Here is a 20,808-nt window from a genome sequence, read left to right as displayed (position 1 = left end):
TATTTATATCTAGATCCGATAATGTTCGACTATAAACAAATAATTAAAAATAGCAAAACAGTCCTTACTGCAGGTTGTTCTTTGTGGTATTATTAAATGGTTTATCGGTGTCAATGGAACGAAAATATTCCAAACGCTTTTATGTTTAAATATTAATTTCCCCCCCCCCCCGAGCGCTAAGGTGCTGCTCCGTCCAAAGAGGCAGCGTTAAGGAGCAGCTTCTGCGGGTGTGAAGTCCGTTGCCACACCCCCTGTGCTTGGCGGCGCCGTGGTACGTTCCGGGGATGCTGATGCTGATGCTGTAGTGAGTGTGAAAGCCCGTCTCCGCAACAGCATCAGACTCCAGCAAGATCTGCGGCTCATCCATACCCCCCCAGGAAAAAAACGACAACCCGGTCGCATGCTTCCAGCTCCGTTTATGAACTAGAATCACTCTTGCTATTTCCCAGTGCTGTGTGCGTCAGAGACGCTAACCTGGTGTGTGACGGTGCAAGATTTTACTGATAAGCGACACTGGCTTCGGGTATGTTTCAAGGATAAATGAAGATTAATTAAGGAGGGATATATGTGATCTCGTATAATTGCAAGTATGCTGTGAAGATATGGAATGGGACCAGGCTCTTGTTATGGCAACATCTCGCAAAGGTAATTCCAGATGTGAAATGTTCGTGATGATTTTTGCGTTTGCAATAACCATTTAAAAAAGAAAACTAGAGATTCACACAGCGTACTCACCCGTTTGGTGTGTAGACATGAACGTCTCATGGTCGTCATACTTTTTTACGTATAACCTTTTTTCCTTCGGACAATTTTTGCATCCAGTATCCGCTCCTAGTTAAACACATACAGTTTTCACTGGCCGCGGTGGGCTACGGTATTCATATGATTTTTATTCTCACTGTATGTAAATGCAGCGCTTTTCCCTGGTCTTTCCCACACTGAAAGAATGCCGTTTTAATTTGGCTTCGCTGACATGTTCGCTAACGTTTAACAAATGAAAAAAGTTTGTGTATCTTTGGATAAAACGCTATATTACAGTGTTTCTTTCTGTCCGTTATCAGCCCGCACACTCACATATTAACTGGGAAATGTGGGTGTAAATAACTTTTAAATCGTTAATTCCGTGCAATCTGAAACTAAGTCTTATGTGTATATACATCCATATGTATATGTGTGTACATACATATTGCAGCCTATGTATGCACACATGCATGCACATATCTACATACTTGTCAGAATGTTCCTCCTGTGTATACCTTGCTTTGGATGGGTATTTCATATTTCAGATCGGGACAGACGCTTTCCGCTCTGGTAGATGTATACACTTGAGCAATCATATTTGAACAGTAAACCTCCCTTGCACGGGACTCAGTCGTGTTGATGCAGCATGAGATTATACAGAATCATAATGTTTCTTATGCTGTTAAGGCTAGATATTTGCGGTCTAAAATGACATCTAGCTACTGTATATATATATTTCTTGGAACACCAAGTGTTTCGTTCAATTTGTAATTTCTGCTTTTTATCTGCAGTTTATTTTAAATAAAATAATAGTAATTAGAGATTTGTTTCCCGTTCCATAGAAAATGTACAGGATATATGATTGAAATATATAGTGAAATTCAACCCGCGACGTACCTGCGCAACAAGTGAAAGCGGCGGGTTTGTATTGTACTTGTACGTACTGTCAGGCGTTACTGTAACATGCAGCAACCTGTATAACCGTATATACTTTTGGAATGAGGAAAACCAATATGAAAGGCTTAACGGGCTCGTGGGAGTACAAAATAAAGTGAAATTGGTCTTTCAGACATACATTTTTCAATGAAGTGAAGTAATGGGAGCAATGTAAGTGAAATAACTTTATTTAAATGTACCTAGTAGTACAGAAGCGGCTTTTCCGTTGTTTCACGTTCACGGTGTTTTTATATATGTGGACTGTAAATCTTCCCGATTTAAATATTAGTTTGCGATATTTCTTTGAAAGCACTACATCGAAATAAAGATGTGGGCGTTTTTATCTAGATGTTTATTTTCATAATTTACACAATTTCTTATTTTAGTAAAATAACTGTAAGGGCTGTTTATACAAAGACCATATACAACTACTATTTCTCACTAAATGAATCTCAAATCTCCACTTGCAACGCTGCTAATCGTAGTAAATGCAAACCTGCCAAAAGTATTTCTGACATAAAATCCTCTGGAGATCTTGCACTTAAGTTATTGTGCCGTCGAAAGTACAGAGGGTCGCAAAATATACATGCAACAGCACCGAGCGATAATCTTGCGGTTATCCGGTTAGGTCCCAGAGGAAGCTCTACTGTTTTATCCTTGTGTGACCTGAACTTGTCTAGAGTAATATCTGGCTGTATGCATAAATTTGTTTGTGAATATCTTAATATATTAAGCGACGGGTAAGCAGCGCTCTCTCTCTCTCTCTCTCTCTCTCTCTCTCAATATATATATATAATTCCCAATTTATTTATATCGGGGATTAATAACAATTACAACTTTACTGATTACTGCCAACCCCTTGGTTTATTTTCAGTTTAATCTATTCTTCTCCTGAGATTTCAAAGGTACACGACCGCTGATATGAGGTATAGGTGAACAAAGAGTCGAATATGTACCTGTGGCTTTCTGATTCATGCACGATTTTGGGGTCTTTGGACGGACAGACAGACAGACAAAAACAAATAAATAAATAAGATAAATAAATGGATGGATGAATAAATAAATGAGCACGGCAGTCTGCTTCCAAAGCCAGGGGGCGCTCATGTCTCATCAGTGTTATAGCCTTTGTTTACAACTGCCATACATGCATTAAAAACATTTGTGCCAGCTGGTCGTCGTTTAAATCACGCGTTTACAAACACCTCCATAAACCAGCGTCAGCTGCACCCGTGCAGCCTGCGTGCGTCCGCGTCGCAGCTGTGCGCTTCTGCGCTGCCTTTTCCTTCAGGTTGTGATCTCATTACAGGTCTGCGAGTGTTTTTTTTTTTTGCTTTAACTTTTATTTCTGTCTCGTACGTCGGAACAGAATCGCGGCCCAAACAGCTTCACTGACTGACTATTTAATGCACCAAAGGGGACAAAGCGTTACCAGTCGGATTTAATCCTCCCGGCTGAATTGTGCCCCCGAATTTCACATGGTGTCGCAGTTACGGACATTGGATCAGTTTCTGGGTCGTTCACCCTGTGATGCTCCGAAGTGCCACTGCGTTTTGAAAAGCAGGAGTGCAGGCAGCACCCATACCATGCATTCAGGTCTACCTCAAGCGGGTCGCTGTTAATAGACATTAAAGGTAAAACGCTTCTCTTTCATGTCACGTTTTTCCTGCGTTTTATCTCCTTTTCTGTCACCTCTTCGAACGCCAGCTTTTGTGTCGCCTAACGAGGCAACGTATAATGAATCCTAAAAGGGGGGCTTTTTTTATTAAACGCACGAAGGGAGCAGGAAGTGTGGCAGTCTATTAAATAGATTGGTAAATGACTCCGTTTTGGATTTGCCATCCGTTGTCATCATGGACTGGGAAAATGGGGAGCAGAGGTCTCACTATTGTCAGGTGTGTTTTTATAACGCTGAACTAAACATGAACTGGGGTGCGTTACTCACAGCGGAAGAATGAGGGGCAGTTTAATGATGACGCACGTTAATGCGAATGTTTTATTTTATTTTAATATCCGCCTTAAACCCACTTGCGCATGTGAGGCCTTGAATTTTGCCCCCTTTTGAGCTCTGATTATGAGCAGCACCCAGTACTTTTCAGTGGAGGGCAGCATTGAATTTTAATCACCGTATTTGATGGCCAATCTGTCATTCCGTCCACAATCAAGGCATCCTGCGATGTTCTTTTCCCCCTTTTAATTATCTTGAAATTTAAAGGAGCATGGGGCTAATTCAAGAAGATTTGTCATCCAGAAATGTGGTACTTTAATATCTTAAAAATAAAAATAGCAAAATCTGAAATTCTGATGACACCGTAAAATAGTTAAAAAATCCTAATTTATCTCACATGACTGTATTCACCAGTGTAAGACCAAATTGTCCTTTTACTGCATGGTTAAGTCAGTAATATAAAGCAATATTATTATCATCATCATTATTAATAATAATAATCATAAAAATATTTTTAATGCATTGGTATGAACTTAAATATACCCTTAACAGTCCCTGACATCGTGGTAAATTTTCAATGCTAAGAGACTCTGCATGCCAAAAATATTTTCCACTTCACTTGATTCACTTTACTATCACTGCATTTTTTGCCTGGAAGGAACAGGCGAAATCAGTAACAGAAAAAAAAAAATGTTGTCAGTTTGCGTCTGACCATATCTAGATCAAACGTATTAAAGTGAGGGATAAAAATGGATTCGACAACTTAAAGAGATGCCAGCCATTTATAGATATAATCTATAATATGTATAAATAACCCTTGGTTTCTAGCTGCATGACTCGTCATGCTTGTTGGTGTTCCTCAGTTCTGTCCTGGCCGTGTTTGACGGTGAATTACTAGATGGCAGAATGCATGCATTTGCTGTTTATTTCAGGATTTAACTGATCCCCACTGTGTTCCCTATTACATGTTCAGTGCGGATCACATGCTCTGACTTGTCTTGCATCTGTAGTCTCAGACCTTCTCATGCCTTTAAGTATCCATCATGTGATATGTGATTAATGCTCGACTTCCTGGTAAAGTTACCAAAAATGATTTGGAGTTACAGACCCCATACCCTCGCCTGCGTAGATATTTATATGGATATTAGATTTAATACACTTTTGTTTGACATAAATGGAAAGTTCTGACTTCTGTTTTGACTTGGTATATAATACTGACCTTTAGCAAGAAAGGCTAAAAGAAAGAAAATGACCTTTTATGGCATAATCAGATTTTGGGATTTAGTCTTTTTCACAGAAGAGTTTGACGCAGGTCAGTTGTTTTTTACCTGCTAATGTTAGCTTGCATTATGTACACTAAGCTTACAAGCTAACGAAGTTCATTTATTGGCTGATGCTGCTTCTCTGTTCATATGGTTACCGAATACAAATGTGTCGTGTCATAAAAAAGTACATGGTGGTTTGGCCAAGTCCCCACCAGAGGCTTGATATAGGTTGATGGCAAGGACACTGTGTGTGTGTGGTTGGGGGAATTAATAAAAATCTGGTATTGCAATGAATGGACAGTCCCCACAAAGATATGAATATAAATGTGTGTGGGTGCGTGTGTGTGTGTGTGAGTGCGTGCGCATGCGGATTTTCGAGGGGGTAGTACACAAGTGCGTTTCTGTTACATATAACTGAATGATAGATAGATAGATAGATACCACTCCCACATCTATCTATCTATCTATCTATCTATCTATCATTTTGTCGTTTGTCTGTTCATTTATTTATTTATTTTTCAGATTGTAAGTGCAGCTGTTTGGAAATTATCCCAATGTTTCGTCTATTGCCAAGACATTAATATTCAAACTCTGTTTGAATAAGCTGTAGAATGGTACAGGCCTTTAGCCTCAATTGAGGGGTGTCGTGTCTGGAGGTTGGGAGGGGGGGTCCCAGAATCAGGTGTTTAAAGTATGAGTAAAATGAGTTTATTGCATCATATATAAGCCAAAATTTTCCATAAGTAGACAGCATACAGCATTTCCTAAGATATGTGACATAGCACACTTCTCCTTGCTATTGATAATCATCTGTAGAAGGATGTTTTATATTATATTGATGCATATGTCCATTAGCCACTATTTCTTTACATATAATGAAGTCATTGGCTAGACATTTGAATAGAATCTTCCAGAAAAGCTGAGGATTCGACCGGCTCCTGTTCTGGCTTAGCACAGCACACTGCCGGACAGCACTCCGGAGAGTTCTCAAAGCGACGGCGATTCTGGCACAGGAGGCCCTGAAATTTACATTGGCACGCTGCTTCTTTGGACAGTGGCTTTGGCAGGGGCAGCGGTAACATTTCCGGTAACATTTACAGGAGCACGGCACAGATCCGAAGTCTGTCCGCCGCATAAACTTTAGGTCACATCATTATAAAAGCGGGAGGAGCAGTTTTTCAAGCGAGCCCCGTGGCGTTCCCTGTAGTAGGTAGCCTGACACCACGTTAATTCTCCATCCGTATGTGTGGCAGATGAAGTCAACGCGAAAAATAACACATCCAGAGTGTAGCTATTATTTAATCAGAGTCTTTCTAAGCAGAATCGATGTGGTGTGTGTATAAATGCACAGGACGGCATCCACACACTGTATCCGTCACCGATTGAATGATCGCAGCTCATTATAGCCAGTGAGCTCAGTTATAGTGTCCCTCTTCTCATCTTTTATCTCAAAGCCTCAGTCCCCTCGTTATCTAATTGATTTGTCAGTAACCCGGGAATTGCGCAGGGCATTGTCAATGCTCTGTAATTGCTATAAGCCGGAGACCAGCTCCCCTGGTGGGGTGAGCCATCCCTACCTTGGACACACTGCTATTGACGCCCCACCTCCTGACTGAGCTTCATCATCTGCACCATGGTGTGCCCCCCCCACCCCCACCCCATGAAAACCTGACAGGTCTGTACGCTTAACTGGAGTCTCTACCAGCCCGTATTTCTCAACCTCTGGCAGCTTCTGCCTTTAAATCCGAACGAAGCCCGTGAAACGGATGGCAGGGCTGCCTCTCTCCTTCTCGGAGTCAGATGCGATCCAGGTGTCCCCCTCCATCCCGATGACTAACTTATGGTCGTCTGGCTGGGCTGTACCGCACGGAAGCAGCTTGTCTCGGATTTTGGGTTCGGGTCGAAATCTTGACAGAAAGCCCATCAGGCATGGCGGTCTTAGCCCTGGCTATTTTAAAGGTCACGGCGGCCTGTCTCACCTCCGCTGTTTCAGCTGGGCCGGCATTCACTGATGCTATCGTTATATTTTTACAATCAGGAGTGAACCCCCCCCCCCTTCCCCATCGCTCTGCTCCTGGCTCAGAGTTCTAATATACCTCCAGCAAAATCCTTCCACCTGGACACGTCTTTTGGCTTCCCTCCTGAATACGTACCCTATAAAATAAGAAAGTGCTTCAGTTATCCTTCTTAAAAAGCAATAATCACAATCAGACAACTAAAATATTAATAGCTTTTTGACTTTTTTTTTTTTTTAGCTTATTTATATATTTTAGTAGTGTAACTTATTCCCCAAGCGGTATATTAACCCAAATATATTAATAAATGATATGAAAAATATTGATTTAGCATCATCTGAACGGATTGCTGAATAGGTTTTGCTCATGTTATTTGTTCTTTGGATTCTGACTTCTGAAAGCAAAAGGGGACCAAGTGTGTTGGGTTATTAGTAAAGCGTCACGTATTTAAATAGCACGTCAAATATTGGCTGAATCCTTCCGCAGCCTGGGAGGCTTTGTGGTGTTGTGGAGGAACCCTTAAAGCAGGGCTGCATAGTGTGTTCTTCCTTGACGGGAAGATATTCACTGAGTTATGTCCCCTATAAAGAGGATATTAGTATCATACTGTAACTCATTTCTGTGTCCTTTACAGTACAGTGACTCAATAAATCACATGGAAATGCCCAAGGTGGGCTTGCCTGAACGCTGCATCTTGGAGCCGGATGGATAACGATATTCAATCCCAGTTCCACATTGGGAATATTGATGGCAGTGATTAAAAACAGGCAATCAGCAGCTAGGCTGGGCTTTGTGATGGGCAGATGGGGCCTAAGACGTCCTGCTTTGTAACAGACTCGTCAGGATCCCATTAAAGCTCCTCTCCCAGATCCCCCACCTTTCCACATTTCCATTTTTAGCCTCTTTCAGGTTCTCCTTCTTGCAGATTCAGCTGTACTAACCTTACCGCCTGCCCAGGAGCCCTTAAGGAAGGCCGTCTCCATCCTCATGGGTCCTCCTTGCTAGGGTGGCCGTTACCTAACAGTGACCTGAGCTTTGAGGTCTGCTTCATCTCATGTATTTTGTATCTTGTGGAAGTCCAGCTTCCAGTCTTTTTTTTTACATTTTGTTTTTACCACTGAATCTGAGATGATGACGTCACCAGTGTCGTCTTTTGCCATTCGTTTTGATTTTCTCACAGTGTCTTGGATGGCACGTCTAATTATGACATGTTGATTTTGCAGACAAGCAATTTTAATGCTCCATTAGTTGCCCAGGTTCCCCTTTATAACATGAACAGAATTTTATTTATTTATTTATTTGTTTGTTTGTTTGTTTGTATTATGGGCATTTGTGATTGTGAGTAAAAATACCTACACTTCTGTATTGGATAAGTGGTTGGAAGATGGATAGATGGATTGTGAATATAACCATGAATATTCATGCATAGCTGAATTAAATAGTGAGATGAAAATACTACTTGAGCCAAGCTGCGATTACAGAGAAGATAATGCCCAGGGTCACATGTCCGGTCATTTGTAAAAGAGCAGTGACGAGCAGTACAGCACAAGGCATCCTTAGAATACCACTCCATTTCCACTTGGTCTTGGACCCCCTCGACAGACCCCTGGCCGACCTGGCAATCGGAGGAGCCAGTTTTTCCTGCATCTCCAGATCTCCCTGCCTTCCCCCCAAAGCTCAGCAATAAACATCACTGATCACTGGCACTGGAATAGGAGTGCCGTTCGGCAGTGAGCTGAGTTTGCCCTCGATGAAAACGAACAATTAATGTGTTTGCTGCTTCTTCTCGTAAAAGCATGTAAATATGATGATAAAATGCTTTATAAAATCCACTCATTGGTTATATTTATTCCTCAATTAATTACCAGGTAAGACTCCTAAATAATGTTATTATCACCGTTACTATCTGTTGCTGATGGAGGGAACAGCCGTCTAATTTATTTTGCTGTCTCTTGCCATAAAAAATATGGCCTTATTAAAATTTACAAGCTCAAACCCTAACTTATAAAATGACAGAAGAACTAACTGTATCAATCTGCTTGCATAAAGCAGCAGTTTTATCTTACAGAGCCTATGGGATTATTTTTGTGTTTGTTTGCCTTGGTATTCAAAAATGTCCCCTTTGCGTGAACACCACTCCAACTTCAGGGCGCTGCCTGATCTGGATCTTCATCTCGCGAGATTGGTTCTCATTTGCAAAGACTGATAGAAAGCAATAGGATTAGCCATTCAGCAAAGAACCTCGATGTGGCACGTTGGATCTGCGTACTGACTTTCCTGCTGATGCCAGGAAGTCAGAGAGATCTGAGAAATGAGAACACATCTCATTTCCTGACAGTTGCACAAGTGTGACAGGGTGTGAATTAGCAGAACAAAGAGTACGTGGTAATACTGTAACTCCAGTTTTTCACTCTACAGATGGTAAATAAGAATATGTGGCTGAGCAGCACTAAGGCCGAGCTGTTGCAGAAGTACCAGGACGCCCATCCTGCCGTTTTCTCAATCGTTAAAAAAGTATATCTCGTGGCGCTAGGCGATTCGATCCTGAAAACACTTTGTTTGCAAGTCTGTGTAGAATCGATACACAGTAGCTATCTTTAAACCATGGGCGAACTGAGGAAAATGCTTGTAGTGCCCTGGTGAAATCGGTTAAACCTGTTTTCCCCGCTGGTAACCGTGGAGAAACATCTCCTGCATTCAGTAAGAGCAGGGCCGTCTCGGTTATTTATATCTTCTGTTGCAAGATGGTTGAAACACCGTCGTGGGGTATGTGGCGGTTGGCAGCCTTCCGTCTTGAGGTCGCACCAGCCGCGGGGAGAAGCAGATGTGAAGGATGGGGCCTGGCCATGCTCCTCTAACTGACAGGAGGAAGGAGAGGTTAAGAAGTGTGGGATCAGCAGGTCACACGGACGGGCTGCTCCACCGCCGGAATGAAAGCACAGTAGCTTTGCACGTGACACGTTACACCTTTATTCTTCCATCTGCAAACCCCCCCAGCCACAGAACGATCATACTCATGACACCACCTCATTCCTTTACACCCAGTTTTCTCGAAAGGTCTTTAAGGCTTTTCTGTGAGCTTTTATTAAGTCTCCATCATGCTCTCCTCTCCCTGAATGACCGTACCATACACGCAATTCCCGTGACTCTCACATAGTCTCCAACACACAAAACGCATGATGGGTTTTAACGAATCCCACTGGTCAGCATTGCATTATGGGAAACATGCCTGTATGGGAAGTTGCCCTCTATTCCTGCGTGACTCGGTATTGTCCGAAACACTAATACAGGGTTTCAAACTTTAGTGAGCTAACTGTCACGAGATGACAAGAGTCTGAGCAGGCTTTTTCATGTATATGACAGTTTTATTACCTTATAAATAGTCTGTCAGGTTTGCAAACTTTTGATGTAGCTGATTTTAGGTTTATAATAGAATTAAATAGATTTGCCGTGAGATTTCTTGTGTGTCAGAGCCTGATAGCGTGTCACGCCAGATGCATGAGAGCTGGCAACCCTACTAAAAGCTTGATCAGACTCTTTCAGTGACTCTCATCACTGACAAATATTAATCACTATTATTAATTAATTAGTTTGTTGCTCTTTTATTCATCAGTTGATCCAATTAGCTTGTAGCAGCACAGATCCGCAGGAAAAGGCTGACGCTGGATTTGTTTCATTCCACCTTTCCCAGTTAGGCGCCGAATGCGAATGGCTTCATTTATCTGCGAGAATTTTTGCCCAACATTTGGAAATAAATGAATCAGACGGCGAGTTGCTGTAAGTTGCTGGCACAGGATGACACTGCAGATGTGTGCGTGTCGTTGTGGCATTTGCTCGGTTTAAATGGGAGTCGAAGTGTTACTTCACATTAGAACTAACTGACATTTGTTAGAAGACTGACATTTGGGCTGACAGTGCATTTTTAACACTTCCCGGGAAGGCGTTAGATGTTAGATGTACTGTGATACATCATTTGTCCCACGTTTCCTCCACTGTTTTGTTGTTGTTTTGCATTTTTCTAAATTTTCCATTAAAAAAAAAAATTTGACATTCGTATTTTCTGAGAAAGAGACTGAGGAGATATTTTGGAGCACATGACTGGTCATAACATACAGATGGTGCCTGTTGTGTATTTGTGAGTCATCTTCTGGTGAGGATTACCGTAGCTCCTCTAGTAGTCCGTCGATTTCACGCGTTAATTTTGTGAAGCCATGGAGAGCAGCACGGGCGTCATTTAGCTTGCTAATGGAATCGTTTGTTGCTGTTTACCTCCCCTCTCCTCTTCTGAGTATTTGCACTCGAGGACTGAGAGTTCTGGCTGTCATTTCTGGGACCGCTTTTGGGCTTCCTCTGGTGCCGAGCATCAGGTCTAGGGCACCGGTGACTGGTACTTTCTGCCTCAGTCACACCTCATTTTCATTTGGTTAATTTAACACGCGATGCAGCAGGTGCTCCCAGATGGCATTCTGGGTAATGCCTTGCCTCTGCCCCCCTTTCCCAGAGAAGGGTCTGTTACTGAGGGGTGTTCTTCATTTAATTTATATATAATATGTATGTGTGTGTGTGTGTGTGTGTGTGTGTATATATATATATATATATATATATGTATAATTTTTTTTAAAGAAGAAATTTAGTACTTAATTGCATTTATGTAGCAGACCCTTTTATCTAAGGTGACTTAAAATTGAGAGAGTAGGGTCACCCAGTTCCTGGGGCTACTGGGGGTTAATGGACTTGCTTAGGAACCTAATAGTGACATCATTCAGCCAGCCATGACATTTGAACCAGCAACCTTCTGATCACAGGCACTGGGTCCTGACCCAAAGAGCCACACACCATCCATTATAGCAAAGTCAATATAAGTAGCAAAAAAAAAACTAAAAATTTTAAATATGGGCGTAGGAATCTGCAGTGAAATCATTCTTAGGGAAGACAAATGCCCTAGATCTCTTAGTGACTCCATTACTGCTGCTGATGAGCTTTTGATGCCAGCTGACGGTCTCACTGAAGTTCCAGGCAGGAGCTGTAGGCGTAGAGTGAGTGTCTTTGTTTTGGGGGGTGACTCGGGTCATGGCAGAGCTGAATGACAATGACAGACATTCGGCTGTCTGTTGCAGACCATGGCGCAGGCCCTGAATGTGCAGTGTGTGGAAATGATATCATTTCTTTATTGGATTGTGGAAAACGTGGCCCGTTGCATTTAAAAAGCGGCTCGATCCGGGCTTGATGTATGTTAATGATGATAATAATAGTATTAATAATAATAAAGGTCATTGACATCATCAGCTGCATTTTTATTGTTGTGAGCGTTCCAGCTCTATCAGGAATCAGCTAAACTGTTACACGCTGACAACATTTTTGCTCCTAGAAGAAGCCATTTGTTTCTCTTCTGACTCTGACTTTGATGATCTTGGAGAGCATTCTGCCATGAAGCTCTACTGACTGGAACACCTTACTCCTAAATTCAACACTAAACAATGTGCTCAACAATGTGACAGGGTCAATAGAAGCTATTTTAAAAGGTTCATTTGTAATTACCCTGATGGATGCACAGATGGATGGATGGATCAGTACGCATTTTTATAGCAATGCTGTTAAACACTGAAAGGGATGTGGAGTCTGCAAATGGTTCAATAAGAGGAACGTTAAAAATATTACAGGACAGAAAATGTCATGCGTCAGACAGGTTTATATGTATACAAAACTGATGGCATTCAAATTCCCAGAAATTCACCTCTATATTGTCTCATTAAGAAGTTTAGGACAGAATATATATTTTCAAATTAGTTTTATTATTGAAGTCAAGTTCGCACAATACGTGGTTGTAATGATTAGCTTTACTTATGTTTTGTTTTTTATATGATATTGGTTAAATATGTGCAAATATCCCACACAAAAGTAAACATTGTCATGTAGTACTATATAGATATTTCATACTGTAAACATTTAAAAAGTAAAAATAATGCAAAATTATTGTAGCTCTATCATTGCAAAGAACCAGATAATACTGCAAATTTCAGGAGAAAAGAGTAATTGTTAAGGACAACTAATGATTTAAAATTAAAAGCGACTTGAAAAATTAAAGTCGTACAGTATGCGCAGATATTCATGTTAACGTGCCGAATCGTACATTCACAGGTAACAAAGGAAGCGTGACTTGGGTAAGCCGTAGTCCAGGCTGACTCAGCCTGAGTGCTGGGAAGTATTATTGATGGCTGTTGGAGAGTTCATTAAGAGCGTCAAGGGCTGAGTTACCTCGCGCAGCAAATAACCACATATTCGAATCAATCAGCATACAATGGAACATGTCAATTTTATCTAAATTACCAGCAAGGTTCCTGGGCAAAGCACGGCTGATTGAAAGTACTATAGAAAAATTCAATAGGTGAAATAGACTTGGCGACTGTCGGAAAGACTCAGAATGGAAATGTGGGCTTCAACGTGCTATGTAGCTAAAGCTAACTGCATTAAACCGGGCGTCTGCTGCTGCAGTGCTTTGCAGTCGGCGGCGCTCAGGTGTTTGCATGGGTTTATGGCGGCGGAGGAGGCTGCAGAATCAGCACGTGCTACAGGCTTGCGAAAAGCCCTAGGTGACGCTAGAGGGTGGGCACCATGACCGAAGAGTGACGGGGGGCTGAGGCGCGCACTCAAACTGCTGTGCATCGCCATCCGTCCTCCTGAAATGGAACATAGGTGGTGAGCCGTGGTATCAGCTAGCAGAAGAGGTTTCTTGGAGTGTGTCAGTGCATGAGTCGCTCAATGCTAGGAGCGTACGACAGGAAACTGACTCCTGAACAGTGGGGAAGCCTGATGGAGTCTGCGGAGTATCCATATTCTCAACAAAAAGTACAGTGTGGTAATATTCCAAAGTACTGGGCCGTACTGTACTCATGCCTCCTAGGTGCCTGATGTGAAGGGTGTAGAGATCCACCATACATGTGCACTCTCTTACCTGCAATGTCACACTGTACTTCACCATTCCAGGAAGTAGTACGCATCTCATGGAGTAGCTTTTGGTCCTTCTGGAGAGTTGTCTCCTTGAGTGCAGGACCCTAATCTCGGGAGTCTTTGCTGTTTGGCCGTCCCAAGCGTAATACCCAAGACCCACTCGTTTATGATGATTAATAAAGGTTATTGCAGATTATCACGCAGGAGCCTTAGAGATTAAAGTCAACGGCACCTATATATTGTGACGGGCAACTTTTGACCTGAAACTCCCCATAAAATAAACAGCTTACAATGCGTAAACAAGTGATTACCCAGCCCTTGAATGGATGTTTCTAGAAAGGAAAACAGTATCTGTAGGGACCTGTAAAGCAGAGTGAAATCACTTATTAATCAAGTCTCCAGACAACCTCGAGAAAAAGGAAAATCCATTTTTATTTCACCTCCAAATAGAAGTGGGATGTAAATTATCCAGCAGTAGTTAGTGCAAATTTCACCTGTAAATCTGTGTGAAATACTGTACTTCTGCTCTTTTTGTTTTGCTACTGTGGTCTTTTGCTATTTGAGGAGTCAGTCTGCTCTTTGGAATTTATCTGACATGCTAGTTCCAGTATTAATAATTTACAATATTACTACTATTACTTTTACTACACATATAAAATACTTGTTTAGTGCCACATATTTCACTGTACATACAGAGACATTGGTCATGTTGATATAACGTCAGTGGTAAATGCATTATAAATTAATGACTACAAACGGTGACAAATGCTCTGCTGTCTGTGGAGTAATCTCCCGTTTTGCCTCCAGCTTGTGAGTGACCAATATTTTCTCTATGTACATCAGACCTGTAATGATAGACCCAGTTCTTAAAATAAAACAAAGCAACAGCGGTCTAGCCAGTTTCGATCCGTTCTCTCGTAGCAAGGAGATCCTGGATTTTTAATTTGAACCATTAGTAGCGTTTTTTTTTGGGTAGGATTTAAATAATAAGTTATTGACATGGTGCTCAGTGTAAAAGTACTGCGATTGCATCATTTGTGCTGAGTTTAATTTGTGAAAACTAAACAACGGTCTGGCTCGTCCGTTTTTCCCACTGCCTTTAAAATATCCGCGATATCTTCTGACCTCTGCCAGCTTTATTAATAATGTGCGAGATAATGATCTCTTCACAGTCCAGAGGCCTTTCTCGTGGGCCTGATCTTGCCCAGTAACAAGGTGAAAAATAATGATTAAATGTGCGGTTCTGAGCAGAGGCTCAAGTCAAGTGCAGTTGCTTTAGGCAAAATGTTATCTGATGTGCCAGTTTACCAGAAGGCACTTGATCTTATTTTCATCGTTCGAGAAAAATAAAAGTTTTCACCTGTCAGATCTTTCTCTTCCTCTTGGGCCACATATCCTGCCAAAAGGCCGTGAACTTGGCTCTCGGAGTGTTGAGGAAGAGCTCCCCCGCATGATATATAACTTTTGTGTGGGGGGTCTGGGACCTATGGGCACAAAGCAAGGAACAATCCAGGATGGGGTGCCAACCCATCACAGGGGACACTCACACAAGGACACCTACAGGCAATTTGGGAGCTACAATTAGCCTTGGCACGTTTTTAAACTGTGGAGGGAAACCAGAGTACCTGGAGGAAACCCCATGATAACACGTGAAGAACATGCAGACACCACACTGACTGAGGCTTGAATCCAGGTCCCAGAGGTATGAGACTGCAAGCAGTGCTAACCACTGCACCACCATGCCACCCCGAACAGAGGAGCACTTTCTTAAAATTCCTTGAAAAAGACCACGGATCTTGGGCGAAGCTAAATTATGGAGCAGAGTGACATCGCAAGCTAATCACAATAGCGAGTACATTTGAAGTATGGACTTTATTTTGTATGTATTTGCATTGGATAATCAGCGTGATACAACACGCGTGGTGCCCCATATTTTAAACAGATAAAATGGGGGATTATGAGAAGAGGAAATTAAGACATTTTACATTCCTATCAAATTAATGTCGAATGATTAATTACAATCTACGACATAGCTCAGCGTCTGCTTCATTCTGCAATCTATATGCAGATGTTTGCCTTAATCACTCGCACTTCTGAAGATTATCAGTGATTTGAATACTAAATCACGAGATGACTTCTTTTTTGCCAAAGAATATTGCTTAGTTCCTGATTAAATCTTTTTTTTTCCCTCTTGCCTTATGATGATCCAGTACACTTTCCTAGAGAAATGTGTATCTTTTGTCTTTGGTAGCTAATCTTATTCCTTTGATAATAGCAACCTGTTTAAATTACAGTATCTATAAAAGCATAGCTAATGTGCGTACGCTTTAATGTTGCACTAGGCACAGCACTGACATATGTACTTGGATTGGTGTGTGTGCTTCTTCACACCAAAAGACATCATAGAAGCATGGCGTTAGGCAGCAGACGAATCGCTCGCAGTTCTGTATTAAAAACATGGATTCCCAATTAAGGGAGTCGACTGATTTTTAATAACTTCTCAGTTGGCCGGGCTTGCGTTGATCTGAGATTTGTGTCTTTTGCATATCGCTCACAAACAAAAGGATTTAGTCTCTCCATTTCTCCAGACATGCATGTCTCCAGATTGTAGGAGGGAAACCGTATAAGCCCTAGAAGGTCACATGGAACCCCCCAACCCCTGCTTTGGGTGGGGGTGGGGGGGTGGTTGCGATTCTGAGAGATGATTGTGGAGGTGTTGGGCGCTAATGCTAATCTGCTGCACATCTGGGCCAGAATTTCCATTTCTTTCGACTGCAGATAAACATAAAATTATCGCAAGTTTACTAACAAAAAAATATCAGTTAGAGTAGTTATTATGTCTTTGTGATATACTTTGTAAATGTAATACCAAGTAGAGCCGTAAATAGCTTGCTGTTAAGGGTTGAGCAAGGCAGTAGCACGACCAGTTCCCCAGCACAGTGAGAGAAAAACGGACAATAAAATAATATAAAGCCTTCAATGCAGGAGCCAGAGAATTAACGGGAAAAGGCAATCTGTGTTTGGGTGTACTCATCACACACGCTGGTGATTTAATTTGTCCATCTGTTTATTTTTTGGTTCATTCTGATGCTTTTTGGAGGAAATTCACTCTGCTGCTGAGATTATTTTCAGCAGCTCTTCCCTAAAACTACCTGTGCTGAACTCTTGGATTTAAGTTTGGTCCAGCACCTGTATACAAAATAACAAAGCAACGGTTAATTAATTTTGCAATTTAAATGAATTTTACGCATGGTCTAATCATATTATTGACATGGTCACAGCATATATTAACAGAGAAAATTGAATGCTATGAAACTGGAAATGACAAAACATTTTCTAATCTTCCAGAGTCTGATAGTCAGCCTACTGATTTTCTTCCCCACAAACAAATACTTTTCAAAGAAATGGCATAGTATGATTTTTCATGTATCTCTTACGAGGTGATTGCTCTATGTGTTCACTTATGTTTATGACGTGTATCTAATATTTGCCTGAGATTAGGACACAACTTTAAGGCAAGATATCAATCCTTCATGGGAAATACTGTACATGCCCTGTAGGAGGCGCCATGTCGACGTAATATTTGTCATTTTTTTCTTATGTTCTCTACACTGGTCCTGGCATTTAATGCAATTTTGAAAATTTTAAACATTTGTCGCAATTGATATTTACTTTTTCTCCTTTTATGTCTTTATTGTCAATTTTCTATGCTCACTGATAATAAGACTTGATAAGATTGCAGAAAGAGGAAGAATGTTGGCAGAAAAGGATTCTGCCAGTGTAAAGAGTTCTGTAAGCTACAGTAATAGAGGTGCCTTTTATTCTGCTGCCTGGTCTCGCTTTTTCAGTGCCTGGATGTTTTATACAAATCAGTCGAGACAAACCCAGACATCTCAAGGTCTGTCCCAGTGGGCGTCAGTACCACTCATCTCCACTGAAATCAGAAATTATTGATTGCTGAGCTTTTTTTTCACAATTATGACCAAGATTACAGCTTATTGTCCTGTCTATTCAGATTTCTTTTGTGTGTGTAAGACATTCTCACTTTACATGCCAAACAGTGGGCTCCGCAGAGGAAGAACAGATTAACATTTAATTTGCATGGTTTAAACAAAACAACCCAGCAAGGAGATCCAGATGTTATCAAAACTTTAATCACTATGTGAATCAGTCTTCAATATTTAAAGAGCTCTCGCCTAAAACTAAAAATACCTGAAGGAATTCTGCATGTTTCCGAAAACTGTACGATCTCTGCACTTGAATCTGGTCTTGCGTATTGCTCTGTGTGGCGTTTGCAAGTCCACTCCCTCATGGTTTGAACCAAGCCCTATGGTTTCCAACCTTAATCAAAATGTTCTTTCATCATGCGGATTGGTGACTGCTGGTTGACCTTTTTTGAGCGAGTGAGCTGTGGCGAACCACGGCCTATATATACAACATCTTATACCATGTAGCTACTGGGATGCTTACGTAGATCCCACCAGTCTCAAGCTGGATTAGCAGATACTTTAAATCAATGGACAGCCAGTATATAAGAATGTAATGTAAGTCCCTTCAAGGCAGCAATATCAGCATGAATTAATTCAGCGCAGAAAAATGAATAATTGTTTCCTCAGGCATTTGCTCCATAGAATCAAATGATAATACACTTTGTGATTTATACACTTTCAGTTTAATTTATATACGTTTTGCTTGTTTTATGTGTGGTGGTAATATGTAGCTTTCGATATAGAATATCATGCAAAAGTCTTAGTCAGTCAAAGGAAATGATCTTTACATGATTTTCTTGTTTATGTAAAACTATGATATTATGTCCATGTGCCTGTAAGTGTCAGCTTGGCCATTGCAAAATCTCTCTTAAAGTATTTCCAGTTCTGTCCAGTACACCCATTTGTTGAATTGATCACTAGCATGCTACGTTTGAATAAGCAGTGGTTCATAAAAAAATTAAATAATCAATTAATAAATTGAGAAGTTGGTGAAATTTAAAGCATACATGGAATGGCTAACATGCCTCTGTGAAGAGATTTGGGAACTGAAGCGGTGTTCATCTAGCCATCCAACAAGTTCGGTCTGTTAGTCATCATTTACTTAACTTCTAATGTTAAATTGTGTTTTGTTCTGAGCAAATATACACTTACTACCCATATATATAGCTTTAAGCATGTCCTTTGACTGGCTAAGACACTTGCACAGTATTGTAGTCATTTGTAAGAAGAACTGTGAGCTGAAGGCACGGAAAGGCAGTGTCTAAAACTCGACGGGGGCAGACCAGTGGAGACCTGGTGACTGAAGGGATGGAGCTCATAGGTCTCCCAGAGCATGGCCGATGGAGTTGATAGGTCTCCCAGAGCCGGGCCGATGGAGTTGATAGGTCTCCCAGAGCCAGACCGATGGAGTTGATAGGTCTCCCGGAGCCGGGCCGATGGAGTTGATAGGTCTCCCAAAGCCGGACCGATGGAGTTGATAGGTCTCCCAAAGCCGGACCGATGGAGTTGATAGGTCTCCCAAAGCCGGACCGATGGAGTTGATAGGTCTCCCAAAGCCGGGCCAGTGGAGTTGATAGGTCTCCCAAAGCCGGGCCAGTGGAGTTGATAGGTCTCCCAAAGCCGGGCCAGTGGAGTTGATAGGTCTCCCAAAGCCGGGCCAGTGGAGTTGATAGGTCTCCCAGAGCCAGACCGATGGAGTTGATAGGTCTCCCAAAGCCGGGTCTTGCTGGAATTCTGGGACTTTGGCTTCTCCATTTTTGTAGTGGTAGTTACCTAGAGAGCACTGTGTGTGCGTGTGTGATTAGGTTAATATTTCATTGTGGGGACCAAATGTTCCCCACAATCTAATAAAAACCTGTTATTTTGACATTGTGGGGACCATTTTTCAGGTCCCCACAAAGATCTGTGAATATAATCAAAAACTAAAAATGCTGAAAGTCTTGATTTTGTTTGGTCAAGGTTACAGCAGGTAGGGGTTCAGGTCGTCATGTTGGGATTAGAGCTTTCCCCGTAGAATTGAATGGAGAGTCCCCACAAACATATAATTACAAACCTGTGTGTGTGTCTGTGTGGTCCAGGTATACCTTACCTTGTAGGGACCAAATGTCCCCACACCATGATGAATTCCTGTTTTTTTTTACCTTATGGGGACCACTCCTTGACACTTTTAGCATTAGCATTTTTCCCATAGAAATGAATGGACGGTCCGCATTTAGATAGGTACACCAAAATGTGTGTGTGTGTGTGTGTGTGTGTGTGTGTGTGTGTGTGTGTGTGTGTGAGAGTGTTCGTAAGATAAAACAAATGAAGGGAAAGTACCTAGCGATGGGAATCACAGACTTAATTCCAAACAAAAGCAGTAATAAATTACATCAGACACACCTTAAGATGAAAGGCAATTTCACATAATTTGATATGATACAATACACTGTGATGCGATTTAGGAAAGACTGAAGAAAACTGTTTTTTCCCCAGAAATGATATTGCATTATTGAAAAAAAGAACTTGTATAATATTATGAAGGAACGGTATGAACGGACATGTAATATATTTTTGGGGCATTTATTGTCATTATTTAAATTATGCAGCGTAGAATAATGATTAAAAAACAATTCTTTCCATTTCACCGGAATAGTCAATGGTTTACTGGCAGCAGGAAATTAATTACCTTTCATATTCAATTACGCAGATGCTTAGAATCCAACATATAGTGTCTGATTCTTTCATTTGAGGTGATAAACTCCTCTCAGCATCTGTACTTATAAACCAGAATTTTAAAAAAGCACAGAACTTTACATAAACCTCAGACTGTATTACAGTCATTTTTTATGTCTTTTTTGACTCTTTGTCCAGAGCCCCCTGTTTTTCATTTGAATGCCAGGCAGTTTCAGTCCCATTACCGGGGTAAGTGGCAGGTGGGACACGGTAGAGGACTATAGAAGCATCACAGAGCACGCAATATGTATTTA

The 20,808-nt window shown here is 41.4% G+C and overlaps 1 protein-coding gene across 2 annotated transcripts in view; it reads left to right on the top strand.

Moving 5' to 3' along the window:
• The first annotated feature begins 301 nt into the window (after positions 1-301).
• LOC125750029 (teneurin-1-like) overlaps positions 302-20,808 on the top strand; it is a 190,753-nt gene continuing 170,246 nt past the window's right edge. For both annotated transcript variants that reach the window (XM_049027261.1, XM_049027259.1), the window contains exon 1: positions 302-645. The gene's annotated coding sequence lies outside the window, so the exon portion shown is untranslated. The remainder of the gene's footprint in view (positions 646-20,808) is intronic.

Source organism: Brienomyrus brachyistius, chromosome 10, assembly GCF_023856365.1.
Source record: "Brienomyrus brachyistius isolate T26 chromosome 10, BBRACH_0.4, whole genome shotgun sequence".
In the NCBI taxonomy this organism is placed as follows: domain Eukaryota; kingdom Metazoa; phylum Chordata; class Actinopteri; order Osteoglossiformes; family Mormyridae; genus Brienomyrus; species Brienomyrus brachyistius.
This window is presented reverse-complemented; position numbering and strand designations above follow the sequence as displayed.